This window comes from Procambarus clarkii, chromosome 42, assembly GCF_040958095.1.
Source record: "Procambarus clarkii isolate CNS0578487 chromosome 42, FALCON_Pclarkii_2.0, whole genome shotgun sequence".
Lineage (NCBI taxonomy): Eukaryota > Metazoa > Arthropoda > Malacostraca > Decapoda > Cambaridae > Procambarus > Procambarus clarkii.
The window spans coordinates 6231215-6246424 of NC_091191.1; the positions used below are offsets into that span (position 1 = coordinate 6231215).

The 15210-nt window shown below is 47.6% G+C and overlaps 1 protein-coding gene across 5 annotated transcripts in view; it reads right to left on the reverse strand.

The window, feature by feature from the left end:
• LOC123770315 (furin-like protease 1, isoforms 1/1-X/2) overlaps positions 1-15210 on the reverse strand; it is a 348389-nt gene that overhangs the window by 300895 nt on the left and 32284 nt on the right. The gene's annotated exons all lie outside the window — the stretch shown is intronic.

Genomic DNA, 15210 nt, shown 5'->3' on the forward strand with positions numbered 1-15210 from the left:
TCGCCTACACGCCCGTCGGTTCTATTCTCACTTCTATTCTGCATACGGTAGTTCCACTCCAGTGCGGCTGTAACTGTCTCTATACCTGGTTGATGGGGTTCTGGGAGTAGTTCTACTCCCCAAGCCCGGCCCGAGGCCAGGCTCGACTTGCGAGAGTTTGGTCCACCAGGCTGTTGCTTGGAGCGGCCCGCAGGGCCACATACCCACCACAGCCCGGTTGGTCCGGCACTCCTTGGAGGAACAAATCTAGTTTCCTCTTTAAAATGTCCACGCTGGTCTTTTGGCCAGAAGTCCCCCCCTTCCCCTTCCCGGCCAAAACTATCCTCAGGGAGCCGGTCGGCCGAGCGGACAGCACACTGAACTTGTGACCCTGTGGTCCCGGGTTCGATCCCGGGCGCCGGCGAGAAACAATGGGCAGAGTTTTTTCACCCTATGCCCCTGTTACCTTGCAGTAAAATAGGTACCTGGGTGTTAGTCAGCTGTCACGGGCTGCTTCCTGGGGGTGGAGGCCTGGTCGAGGACCGGGCCGCGGGGACACTAAAGCCCCGAAATCATCTCAAGATGACCTCAAGGGTCTACGAGGCCCTCAAGAGGAGCACCAGTGGTGGGAAGCTCGCCCGAGGGCAATCTTAGCCGAGCAAAACCTACGTTTAAGAACTGAGGAAACCCCAGCAATATCTACCTTATTTACTAGTGGGGCATTGACGTAATTTTCACAAAAGTATGATTGTACGTTTAAAATTTTTTATTTATGAACCAATCGTCAGAGGAGGTTATCTTGAGATGATTTCGGGGCTTTTAGTGTCCCCACGGCCCAGTCCTCGACCAGGCCTCCACCCCCAGGAAGCAACCCGTGACAGCTGACTAACACCCAGGTACCTATTTTACTGCTAGGTAACAGGGGCATAGGGTGAAAGAAACTCTGCCCATTGTTTCTCGCCGGCGCCTGGGATCGAACCCAGGACCACAGGATCACAAGTCCCGCGTGCTGTCCGCACGGCCGACCGGCTCCCCATGAATTTGAATAAACTTATCTGTATATCTGTACAATTTGGAGGGAGCATATTTTATTTTCAAATTATATCGAGTTACAGATTTTTAAAAAAACAGTTCAAGCAAAATGATGAGTTGATTAACAACAAATTTATCCAACACTTTTCCGTAATATCCTCTTTTATTGTCTTGCTTTAGGCTATTCTAATTAAATTCTATACTTAAAAAAACTCTGTCTATAATCCTGGAATTTGTTTAAACGGTGCCGTTTCATACGTCAGGCTGCGAGCAGCCGCGTCTAACAGCCTGGTTGATCAGTCCAGCAACCAGGAGGCCTGGTCGACGACCGGGCCGCGGGGACACTAAGCCCCGGAAGCACCTCAAGGTAGCCTCGGAGGTATTTTTATTTCCTTCCGTTTCATTTCGGGTTACAATGTTGAACCATAAGCTGGAGGCGTATCTTAAAGGTTAGACTCATCACGCACCGCTCCTGTGCCATGTAAGTCCACTACGGGCTCACCATAGCCCGTGCTACTTGCCCCGCTCCTGTGCCAGGTAAGTCCACTACGGGCTCACCATAGCCCGTGCTACTTGCCCCGCTCCTGTGCCAGGTAAGTCCACTACGGGCTCACCATAGCCCGTGCTACTTGCCCCGCTCCTGTGCCAGGTAAGTCCACTACGGGCTCACCATAGCCCGTGCTACTTGCCCCGCTCCTGTGCCAGGTAAGTCCACTACGGGCTCACCATAGCCCGTGCTACTTGCCCCGCTCCTGTGCCAGGTAAGTCCACTACGGGCTCACCATAGCCCGTGCTACTTGGAGCTTGTTCCGAGTAGCTGAATCTATAACAACAACGGTTAGACTTTATTTACAAAGTTTCGTAATACTCGGATGTTACCGAATACAATACTAAAGAATGTTATTCGTAACGTAGTTATGAATCGCATTCTTTACAATATGTAACACTTCTGAATGTAATACTTAAGAGTGTGATTCGATGCCTTAAGGATGCCGATCAACCCGGAGATTGTCTTACCTGGAGTTCGACTCCCCCGAGCCCCGTCTTGGTCTTGAACAACATTATTAACACGTAAAAAGGACTAAGGACTTATTAAAACCAGGACTAAGTTGAACCAAGCAAGGACCTCCACACGAGGTCCTTGCTCGGTTCATCGAGCATCGAATCTGTCCTAATACATGTTCCAGGAACTCCTGGGAGATTTGCAGTGGCAGAAGGGTCCTCCGTCTTGCGGGGTTGTAGCAAGGAGTTCATGCCTCGGGCGTTACCGTCTCGTTATGGAGATAAAGTACACCATCTCTTAGACTATAATGACTGGGGCTGTAAGACGGCTACATTACTTTTATGTGGGGTAAAAGCGCCTATAAGAGCGACATTATCCATGCTTACCAAAATAATGAATTGCGGGAAAGATTCTGAAACTAATAACACGATTTTAACATATGGGAAGTGCAGCTTTTAAATCTAATTCTTGATTACACAGTTTAAGCTACAGATATTACAAGTTTTGTTATGACTCGTGTAAATAATATTATCTAAATTTAAGCAAACTAATTAAATGCTGGCGATGAGTCACAATAACAGCAGAAATATATTGACCAGACCACACACTAGAAAGTGAAGAGACGACGACGTTTCGGTCAATCCTGGACCATTCTCAAGTCGACAATCGACTTGAGAATGGTCCAGGACGGACCGAAACGTCGTCGTCCCTTCATTTTCTAGTGTGTGGTCTAGTCAAACTAATTAAACTATAAACTGTACAAAAATTTGTATAAAGAGTACTTCAATTTCACTGGGCCAACTTTTGTGAGGGTAAATTTCAACGTTTATAGCGTCACGAAGCTGCGACTGTCAAGAATGCTGGCATAGAGCCCATGCTGATTGAGTTTGCATTGAAAATATACAGCTTTGTGTATATTTAACTTGGTATATATTTAATATTTGTATAGTCAACCAGGTATCAGCCAACCTGTAAATCAGTAATACTTTGGTTGAAAACTAAACCGAGAAATCGAATGGAGCGAGCTTTTGACATCAATCTTGAGGATCAAACCTATCTAAGTAAAAGGGACGTGTGTGGTTTAAATGACTAGCAATATGTCTGTGCTAAAATAAAAATATCTTGAGATATGCTTCTTTAATATAAAAAATATGAGGTTGTGGATGCAAGAAATGACCTTTATAATCTTCAACGGTGATAATATTAATACAACCATTTTTTATGAATATATATTACTCTGAAAAACCTATGAATCACTTGAACAAAAATATTGGGCCACTTTGGTTACACATCCGCTATTTTCAGTCCTTGAGATCCCTACTTTCAGCAAATCTGGTTGATACCTGGTTGAATCAGATCTGGCAGATGAACAAATCCACAAGGGCCGTGACGAGGATTCGAACCTACGTCCGAGAGCATCCCAGACGCAGATCTGGCAGGGTTGGTATTAGGCAGGCACGCATGACCCAGCATGCAGGAAGGAGAGTGACTACCACCTCTCCCTCTCCCTGACACACCCTCTAGCTGCCCGTCACTCATCCCAGCTCCCCCTGCTAATCCTTTACTCCCCCCCCCCCTGCTAATCCTTTACTCACCCCCCCTGCTAATCCTTTACTCCCCCCCCTGCTAATCCTTTACTCACCCCCCCTGCTAATCCTTTGCTCACCCCCCTGCTAATCCTTTGCTCACCCCCCTGCTAATCCTCTACTCACCCCCCCCCTGCTAATCCTCTACTCACCCCCCCCTGCTAATCCTCTACTCACCCCCCCCTGCTAATCCTCTACTCACCCCCCCTGCTAATCCTCTACTCACCCCCCCTGCTAATCCTCTACTCACCCCCCCTGCTAATCCTCTACTACCTTCCCTTACTCCTTGAGGTTACTTTGAGGTTCTTCCGGGACTTAGCATCCCTGCGGCCCGGTCGTCGACCAGACCTCCTGGTTGCTGGACTGATCAACCAGGCTGTTGGACGCGGCTACTCGCAATGAGGCTGCGAGCAGGCTACTTCACCTAGATTTCTACACACATTTATCGTTTCAACTACAAACTTTATCTTCCCTCCCTTCAAACTTTAGTAACTATTCCCTTCCCTACTTCCCTCCCATTATTATCCATTACTATCCCGAGATCTATTACTATCCTGCCTCCTAGCCTATTTATCGCCAGCTCCACCTACTACCCTCCAACATTTACAAGACACACTAGTCCCTATCCGAATTGGAACTGCCCAAACTGTGACCATTATCCAAATCCATTATCCTGGTGAAGGCTGTATTAATCTCCAAAATTAGCCCAACCTAGAATTCAAACACTGTCTACACACCAATGTATAATCTCTACGTATATGTTACTAAATGTGGCAGGTGTAAAAGTACAATAGAAGTCGCTACATATTACCGAAATTAATTTTATGTAGACAAGTCTACCTCAAGGGTGATGAACTAACCCGCTAAATCACTTGGAACGCGGTAAATGGGGGAAAAGGACGGGCGGTGTCGATGGGAATGGGGTCATTGGGGTCTTAGACGATAGGTGGTGGTTAGGGGGTAAGTGGTGATGGGGGAGGTGGTAAGAGGGGGAGGAGAGGTGGTGGGCGTTAGGACGATTGGAGACTGATCTCTTTGTGCTTTCAGCCACAGGTAAACCAGATATGCACTCCCATGCTACCTGTGCTACTACCTCTACCCCACAGCGGGTAAATCACTGTGAATCAACTAGGCGAGTACTGTACAGCTGCGTCTCTCACACACACAGCTGCATCCCTCGTCGCGTCTCACGCCCAGCCCCATTAAGTGTTTCTGAGAAGCAAATTGTCTTTTTATGCACCGTGCTCCGGCGCTTTGAAGTGTGCCCGTGTCGCAGGCTGAGAACAACAAGGAGAAGAACGACGTTAAGCGTTCAGGAAAAAGACTCGCAAAGACCATTAAGCAGGGCAGGGGGGGGGGGGGCAGAAAGGGTGTGTGATAGATGCAGGAAGGTGAAAGGTTAAGATTTGGAGGACGGGAAGAAAGCCATGATAAAGTGTTGTGAAATCCTTGCACTGTATCCACATTTCGCTTCCAGTAGATGAACGACATATGAGATTCAGAAACAAGTAGTGTATTGTGAGGACTAATAATAAACAAACTCCCCTATGACTCTAATGTCCCCATTGGCCAAACTATTATGTATTAACGACAAGACCTACCATTAATGTATGATGACTTACTGGAAATATGTAGCTCTTGAAATAGCACTTTCTCTAACTAGTTGACATTGTAACCATAAGGTGTGAAGGATAGATGAAATTGTTTATGAAATAATCTAAGATGAGGTCTGATAAAGGCCTTTTGTGCCCTCTGTAATTCTTTTGCGCTACCGCTCACAGGATGAGTATGGGGTGCACAATAAACTAGCCGACTTCGGCGGCAACAGTCAAATCAGTCTTTCTTACCAGGGGAGAACTAAGGAACCATTTACTAACATCTTTATTGACAAAACTAATATAAAAATTTTCCTAAACCGAATGCAGGCGATGAGTCACAATAACGGGGCTAAATTATGTTGACCAGACCACACACTAGAAGGTGAAGGGACGACCACGTTTCGGTCCGTCCTGGACCATTCTCAAGTCGATTGAGAATGGTCCGAATATTTTAACTCTTATTACAGTCAGGTGCTGCTCGCATTCAGACACACAGAACAGGGATCATACCAAGACAAGAGGTTCAAATTAAGGATTGAAACATTTACATCCAGGAGACACTGATTTATCATACAATTGATTTTTCAATTTACTAATTTGAAATGCAATCAAGGGGACCCGAGCAGGACTAAAGCACGGTCAGTTCAACATCAAAGTCTCTGAACAAATCCACGAAGGCCGTGACGAGGGTTCGAACCTACGTCCGAGAGGATCCCAGACGCTGCCTTAGTCGACTGAGCTACGACATGGTTAAAAGAATTGTGACTATGTTCATTTGATGCATCACGCTATTGTGATAAAGTCTCTGTTTTCAATCTGTCTGTCAACCATGCTAAGCGCGTAGCTCTATATCTTGCAGTTGAAATTCCTCTAAATTTAACACCGTCCGTCTGGCACCCTAACAACGAAATCACTGGAGCTGTCTAAACAATCTTCAGGTCACTTATACAGTATCTAACTTTTCGTGCCAGGAAGAAACCGTCAAAGAACCTGGATAGGAGAACTCTAGAATCAGACTACAGCTAATTATATTTTACTTTCCTGCTTCGTTCCTCCCTCCACTTTTCTTAACGCTTTCCTCTCCTACGTCCTGAACCTCCTCTGAGCCCCCCCCCTTCTGTATTTAACGTCACCACCGATTACGGCCTATTCATGCCCGTGCCATCTCTTGGGTGGCTTAATCTTTATCAATCAATGGTCAACACCGAGGTTCCCTGGGCCAGGCACGGCTCCTGTGCCAGGTAAGTTTCCTACGGGCTCATCATATCCCGTGCTACTTGGAACTTGTTCCGAGTAGCTGAATCCATAAAACCGAGGTTCCCTGGCCCGTCTGCTCCGTCTCCCACACCACCCGTCATGGTGACTCTCACCATCACCGCTGAGGATCAAAAGAAAACGAAAGGTACAAATTGAATCGACAAAGATACCTAGAATTACGGGTTCACCATAGCCCGTGCTACATGGACACTTCGTTCTGAGTAGCTAAACCTTAAACAACAAGATGCCTAGAAGCCAGGTCTGGTGCAGTGGCTTTGTCTGGAAGGATTAACAACGGGCAGCGACGAGGCTTTGCACAAGTTACAGCCCCGCTCCAGTGCCAGGTAAGTCCACTACGGGCTCACCGTAGCCCGTGCTACTTTGAACGTTTTGTTCCCAGTAGCTTTAACAACGAGGCTTTGCAGCAGCATCACGGGTAAAAAGGGGGTGAACCGCTGTCATACAAAGCATGGGCTTTACCTGTAAGGAGTCCCTGGTTATACAAGTACCTTTGTGGAGAATTCAGTGCTTACCTGTTGTTGGCTCCTGGGATCAATGTCCCCGCGGCCCGGCCTCACCAGGCCCTCCAGGTTGGTCTGGTCAACCAGGGTTAGATACAGCTGCTTGCAGTCTGACGGACGAGTCACAGCTCGGTTGATCACAATTTATTAACGTTTCCCCATTTGTAAAGAAGTTAAAACACCACCTCCCTGTCTTAACAGATGCATTCCATCAATGTGCAGCCAGGTCCGCCTTACCGTTGGCTTTTGCAGAAAACGTTTTGCTTTGGTCCATTAAAGAAAGATAGTCAACAGTGGGCAGGCAGAGGCTCCCTGCTCTAAGCCCAGTTTGGGCAAGATTTTTCCTTATATTTCAGTCGAGTTGACTTTAAACGCTTTCAAAAGCGTTGCTGTTAGTGCTATTGGCGTCTAACTTTTCTATGTGCTCGGCTTTATAAAGCGGTGCTATTTCAACTAATGTTTAATATCAGGTAAGTCACCGGTATCTAGGGTGTCTTCATACCATATTATTTAATATAGAATTCCAAAAGTGTGTGCCTAGGGCGGAGTGCCGGGCGTGTCGTTGACTGTAGATTGGGCTCTGAAGTGTTGTTCTACTCCAAGCCAGCCAGGCTGGCCTTGTGATAACTCAACCCGTCCTCAGACCAAGTCCATTCCATCCAGCGGTCGACCCCAAAGACGCAATAAATGTTAAAACTGATGAAACCGAGTCTTGTGTAAAGCTTTTTTCTTTTATAAACATTGGGGGGGGGGGGGCGGTTGGTGGCGAGATTAACGAGCAATTGGCCTTTGTTAAGGAGGACAGGCAGCGAAAATAGACTCCCCGGATTTGGTGTTTCACTTTCATAGTTTACCAAACAGCATTCAATTATTGCAATTACAAATGTTAATATATGAATTTTACTTTCATAAGATATAAGCAAGTTGTCTAGCACACGAAAATCTGCACACAGAAATAACATCACACAGGATCAGAAGACATTGTACTATGTGCAGAATCCCCCTCCCCCCTTTTTGAAAAGCAAAGGTGCAATAGGTACTCTGAGAACTATCAACACCAGAGGCACAAGACTGCTCAACACACTTCCACTACACACACGAGACATAACTGGCCGACCCCTCACTGTTCAAGTTCTCTTGATAAACACCTCCAAAGAATACCTGCTCAACCAGGCTGTGACTCTTACGTCAGGCTGCGAGCCGCGTCCAACAGCCTGGTTGACCAGTCCAGCAACAAGGATGCCTGGCCGAGGACCGGGCCGCGGGGAAGCTGATCTCCGACACCAACGCGCAGGTTAAGCAAACAAGAGGAAACTAGATTGTTTCCTCCAAGGAGTGCCGGACCAACCGGGCTGTGGTGGGTATGTGGGCCTGCGGGTCGCTCCAAGCAACAGCCTGGTGGACCAAACTCTCACACGTCAAGCCTGGCCTCGGGCCGGACTTTGTGAGTAGAAGAACTCCCAGAACCCCATCAACCAGGAATCAAGCAAACGTCGACCCATTGAGCCACAGTTCAAGAAGGTGAAGTGCCTTTCGTCCAAATCCAATGCCCCCCCCACCCAACCCACCCATTTCCTAGACAAAGACTCAATTCCAGCCATAGCCATTAAGATCTGGCTGTGTAGATAGGCGCAGTTCCACTAACCAGGCAAAATGAGCCGGACTGGCTGATGTGGGCCATGATGACCCACCACGTGGGTCAAATTTCACACATTATGCCTCTTCTTCCCTGTTTAAGCAGTGATAACTAATCCACATCCTTGGATGCTGTCACAAATAATGCAGCATTTGTCGATGCTTTTGTATCGAGAAAAAAGCATAAAAGAACTCGATGCTTTTGTAGTCTACGAATACTTGACATCAGTCTTGGTACTGTCATTTATATAGACAGTGTGAAGCTAGAGAAAAAGATAAAAAAGCACGCTTGTGAGAGGGGCGCCTACTGGAATGTATGCAGGTGAGCAGGCTTATTTTTGTGGATGAAGTGAGGGGAGAAAAAAAACAGGCAAAAAAAAAAAAACCTTTGAGCTGATTAAGCGAGGGAGCAGTGGCATGTGTAAAGATAAAAGGAGTGAGTGTCTTATCTCCTATCACAACCCTTTGATCATATGCTATGCCCGCCCCCCACATCCAAGGATAGCATGAAGTATGGCTTCACACTATCAGATGTGCCCATAGGGACCTCTTGGCCACGGGCACAGACTAAACACTCTTCCATCTCAATACTGGAGTGAGTGACCACGTGGCCACTACACCCCGACATTCACGCGTCACAAGCTGGCCAAGATCAATCGTACCCACAGATACTGGAGTACACCTCGATTCGTATTCCACCCACGTTGTTAAAGATTCGCTACCTGGAACAGAGTTCCAAGTAGCACGGGCTATGGTGAGCCCGTAGAAACGATTCCACCCACAACAAACACGCCCCGCGCCACACAACCATCCACCACCATAATTAAAACGGCATCGCATGCCTAACTCACAGGAGACATCTCCCGTTCACGAGGCTAACCATAGCCCGTGCTTCTTGCCCCGCTCCTGTGCCAGGTAAATTAAGGGCTCACCATAGCCCGTGCTACTTGGAACTTGTTCCGAGTAGCTTAATCTATAACAACAACAACAGCCTAACTCACGGACATATGCAGTCCTAGGTCAGGAAGGCTAACGGCGTTCTGGTTAGTGACGGTCGATTCCTGAAGCGAGAAATTTGGTTAATACAAGAAACCAATTTGCGTACGTGTAGTTACTGATCCATCTCTCAAAGCCATGACACTAGACAAGTGCGTTCAGGAAACCCGAGGGCTGGCGGGCAGAGGTATCTTGGTTATCTTGAGGTTATCTTGAGATGATTTCGGGGCTTTTTAGTGTCCCCGCGGCCCGGTCCTCGACCAGGCCTCCACCCCCAGGAAGCAGCCCGTGGCAGTTGACTAACACCCAGGTACCTATTTTACTGCTAGGTAACAGGGGCATAGGGTGAAAAACTCTGCCCATTGTTTCTCGCCGGCGCCTGGGATCGAACCCAGGACTACAGGATCACAAGTCCAGCGTGCTGTCCGCTCGGCCGACCGGTAGATCAAACCTTCAACATTCCGTGTGGCGAACTACTTGCGACAAAGTGAGTCACAGCAGAAGTCTGAAGCAGGCGCTCAGGAGTCTCTTATCAGGGTTATCATCCTCTGACCTGCTTCCCAGAAAATACGAGCAGGTGGAGCGGCTCACCCGACGGTATATATAGAGGGTTAATGGTCTTGGTGACTGTGACTAATACGTCAGGCTGCGAGCAGCCGCGTCTAACAGCCTGGTTGATCAGTCCAACAACCAGGAGGCCTGGTCGACGACCGAGCCGCGGGGACGCTGAGCCCCGGAAGCACCTCAAGGTAAGGTTGGTGAACACTAACGCAAATGAGAATTTAACCTAAGTTTAATTAGAATGATTAGAGACTTCCCTCCGGAAAGTATCCGGTCGCCTATTAAGATCCTTGGAGAAGTGATCGGGAGACAGTTTACTACCGACGAGGTTGTGGTGATGCGGCTTACTGCGAACACGAGCTTGTTCCGAAGTGTGAACAGATAGCATCGCTGCACGCCGGAGGGAGGGAATTTTCAGAGGGGGAAAACATGTTAGAGGTGTATTGCTTGATAAACATTAAGCCAGCCAAGAGGTGGCACGGGCATGAATAGCCCGTAATGTCAGAGGATAATAACCCTGATAAGTTCTCAGGCGTTCGGAGAACGCCGGAGAACATGTCAACACACTTTTCGTCAACACACACTCAAGTCGATTTCACAATCTACTTGAGAATGGTCCAGGACGGACCTAAACGTCGTCATCCCTTCACCTTCTAGTGTGTGGTCTGATCAACTTACTTTACCCACGTTATTGTGACTCATCGCCTACATGTCAACACACTATTGCAGATACACAACCCCGAACATTAAGATTAATGCACGGAGAACACTTTAATACCTGTAAAAGAACACCAAATAGAGCTTTGAAAAGTCAACAGGATCAAGGAGGATCGGCAAGGGAAAATGAAAACTTGAAGCATCTGGTAAAAGTAATGATAAAGTGAACGAAGGAGGTGTAGGGTGTCAAGTAATTAAAAGCAACTTTTGCAGGAAACTCTTGGGCGTTGACAAGATTAACTAGTATTTATCAATTTCAAACTTTGGTGAGCACGAGATTAAAAAAGCACTAAAACTTTCCTCCTTTGACACGTTGCTCAGGTACACGCTCGACGAGGAGAGGACATTAGCAGGAGAAAGCACCAAGCCGATTGATTGATTGATGAAGATTAAGCCATCCAAAAGGTGGCACGGGCATGAATAGCCCGTAAGTGGTGGCCCTTTGGAGCCATTACCAGTGGAGGTGCAACTGCACCCTGCGTGACGGGAGATGTCTCCCGGACCAAATGGTGACCAAATGGTCGCACCAAGCCATTACGACTATATGGCACTGGGGAAGGGATCAGGATAAGGATTTTGGATGGGACGGGGGGAGGGAATGGTGCCCAGCCACTTGGGCGGTCGGGGATTGAACGCCGAACTGCAAGAAGTGAGACCGAAGTGTTGTACTGTCACAGTTTAATACATTTCTATGGGAAGTATCTTGAAACTTCGCCTCCGTTTCTATGGGAAGTATCTTGAAACTTCGCCTCCGTTTCTATGGGAAGTATCTTGAAACTTCGCCTCCGTTTCTATGGGAAGTATCTTGAAACTTCGCCTCCGTTTCTATGGGAAGTATCTTGAAACTTCGCCTCCGTTTCTATGGGAAGTATCTTGAAACTTTGCCTCCGTTTCTATGGGAAGTATCTTGAAACTTTGCCTCCGTTTCTATGGGAAGTATCTTGAAACTTTGCCTCCGTTTCTATGGGAAGTATCTTGAAACTTCGCCTCCGTTTCTATGGGAAGTATCTTGAAACTTCGCCTCAATTTCTATGGGAAAGTATCTTGAAACTTTGCCTCCGTGGCACTGGTGAGGGCTACGGAGCTGTCTGGGAGACAGCCTTCACAAAATATTTACTGCCGAGATGCATCCAAACCATTATTGCCTCATGACACTGCAAGACCAAATGTGTCGGACATTTTCCGCCGCACTGGTTCAGGTGCGCAATCTTTAGAAGGAAGATCGGTCCGTCTAAATTCGTTCTAAAATTATATTATTTCAGAGTACAAATATGTTTTATCGTGTCCCACATTCACCACCCATATTAGAGTAAATATATCATGTCTCCATTACGTACGTAATGCTCGGAATTACGAGGCCTGGTCGACGACCGACGCTAAGCCTCGGAAACACTTCAAGGTAACTTTAAGGCAAGGAAGCGTCTGATACTTAGACGGACCCAGGGAGATCTCCAAGCCACAGCCCCGCTCCTGTGCCAGATAAGTCACGGGCTCACCCTAACCGGTGCTATTTGGAACTTTTGTTCTGAGTCGAGAGAGAACTGGATAAGCACCTCCAAAGGATACCTGATCAACCGGGCTGTGACTCATACGTCAGGCTGCGAGCAGCCGCGTCCAACAGCCTGGTTGATCAGTCCAGAAGCCCCGGAAGCACCTCAAGGTAGGTAAGGTAGCTGAATCTAAAAACAACAGATCTCCAAGCACACTTTAATCACAGTCAGGTTGCAAGCGGCGAGCCCCAACTCTCTGATAAGGCGATAAACTGGAGTCTTTATCCCAGACCTTTTAGCCAATTACCCCACAAACCAGCACCAAAGTAACCTTTCTACTCGGAAAGTTGATAAAACATCTGTTATCTTTTTGCACAGAGGCCAGTAAATTTACGAAGGAACTTACTCCTCTTTGTATGGACATCAGAGGTCTACTGTTGTTCAATATATTCCCAGCAAGTATAAGAAATATTCCCGAAACAAAAGTGGAAGTTTACAAGAAAGAACTGGACAGTTTTCTGCAAGAAGTGCCGGACCAACCGGGTTGTAGTAGCTATGTGGGCCTGCAACCGCTCTAAGCAACGGCCTCTTGGACCAAACTCTTTCAAGCCAAACCAGGCCGGGCTTGGGGAATAGGGGTTATCTCGAGATGATTTCGGGGGTTAGAGTTAGAGTCCCCGCGGCCCAGTCCTCTACCAGGCCTCCTTTTTGTTACACCCCTGCCCCCCCCCCCCTAAGAAGCAGCCCGTAGCAGCTGTCTAACTCCCAGGTACCTATTTACTGCTAGGTAACAGGGGCCTCAGGGTGAATTAAACATTTTGCCCATTTGTCTCCGCCTCCACCAGGGATCGAACCCGGAACCACAGGACTACGAATCCGAAGCGCTGTCCATTCAGCTGTCAGGCGCCAGGGAAAGAAGAGCTCTCTGAATCCCCCATTCATTTACCTTTCTTCCTTAGCTGCCCCTTCCGCCAGGTTTAGGCCAATATGGACTGGTAGGCATATTCGCGTTGGGTAGGGAGGTAGAGAACAACACCAGCTTGTTGAATCAAATGAGTAATGTGACCGCTAGTGCCCGCGTGCCCCGGTGACCGCCAGATTGACCGCGTGCCCCGGTGACCGCCAGAGTGACCGCGTGCCCCGGTGCCCTGGTGCCCCTCATCAACTAGTACCGCCACTTAATCACTGGTCATCGTTACATCCGCTCGCCACCCAGGCTGTTGGTTACTTTTCCATCTAAAGCTGTTTAAGATTCAGCTACTGGGAACCAATAGTTCCAAGTAGCACGGGCTATGGTGAGCCCGTAGCTTACCTGGCACAGGAGCGGGGCAAGTAGCATGGGCTATGGTGAGCCCGTAGTGGACTTACTTGGCACAGGAACGGTGCTTCGTGGCGATTTAAAGTATGTTGTTGTTGTTTGAGATTTAGCTACTCAGAACGAAGTGTCCATGTAGCACGGGCTATGGCGAGCCCGTAAGTATTTAAAGTAGAGCGCCAGCCTTTATATACTAGCCCCAACACCACATAACACGTTAGTACACTCTAAACTACCAGCTCTATTACTTAAAATCTGGCGGAGACTACTGTAGGCAAATTTTTATACTTTGTGTGATTACGTAGAAAAGTAGTCTTAAATTATGTGAATGCGCTCCTCGTAAGGCTTAAACGACTCTGCTATATGAAAGTCCTATACTCTGGTGCGTATGACAATAGTTCACATATCTTATTTAAACAACTCCCGTATGACGATTGGAGCACCGGTGTTATCGCTGAAGCCGAGAACAGATCAGTTGAGTTTAGAAAGGAACACATTATGGTCTTATTTATATTTGCTGACAAGTTACAAGTGAAATCTAAGATGGTAAACAGGTGACACGCACAAGCTGAAGGATCACAACACACCAGTACAACAGGAGTACATGCCACTCTGCTCGTCCACACACAACAGCTGATCTGTCCAGCAGGTGAAGATGGCTGGCCCTTGTAGGTAGCATCTCCCAGCGTGCTGGATAATCCCACCGTGTGTGTTACTGTTGCTCCTGGCACCACCAACCCGTACATTGTCACCCGCTCAGGCCAGCAGAGACCGATACACCATATAGTAGCGAGGTTTGATAAATTAAAAGCTCAGTTCTTCTTCTTGTTGATAGTAGGTGCAGTTTGCATGAAGGATTGTCAATCCTTCTGATCCTTCAGCTTGTGCGTGTCACAAGCTTAGTTTAAAAACTAAATTTAAAACAACCCGGCACCCCTCACACACAACAGGCGCACTAGCAAACTAATTTTAAACGAACCACAATATAAAGAACTTGACCTACGAGTTTCTTCCGCTACAATCACTTCCCCAATCTTCAAGTAACTAGCACATTCCCAGACCACGAGCCCCTCCCTCATCAACACCCCTCCCCCCCCTCACCTCCAGCACACACCATACTACTCGCATGACCACACGTTGACCTTGCTCCACCTTCTCACTCCTGCTTCGGACAAGTGTACCAGATTTCTGCATCCACCCCAACCCCCCCCCCCGCCCCGGCCCCACCTCTTCCCTCCTACCCCTCATACCCTGCTGCCATGCACCCAGCCCCATCTTCCATCACTGGCTTTACTTCATCCACAACGCTAGAGCTAGGGGAAGTACCCTAGCTCTAGTACCTCTTACCCTACCCTCTAGTGCTAGTGAGCGTGTCCCAAGGGTGCCTTTTCAATCTTTTTTTCCCAATCTTGCTTTTTCAATCTTTTTTTCCCAATCTTGCTTTTTCAATCTTTTTTTTCCCAATCTTGCTTTTTCAAGGGTTGTTTGTCCAACCTTTGACAAACAACAGAGCGCACTGG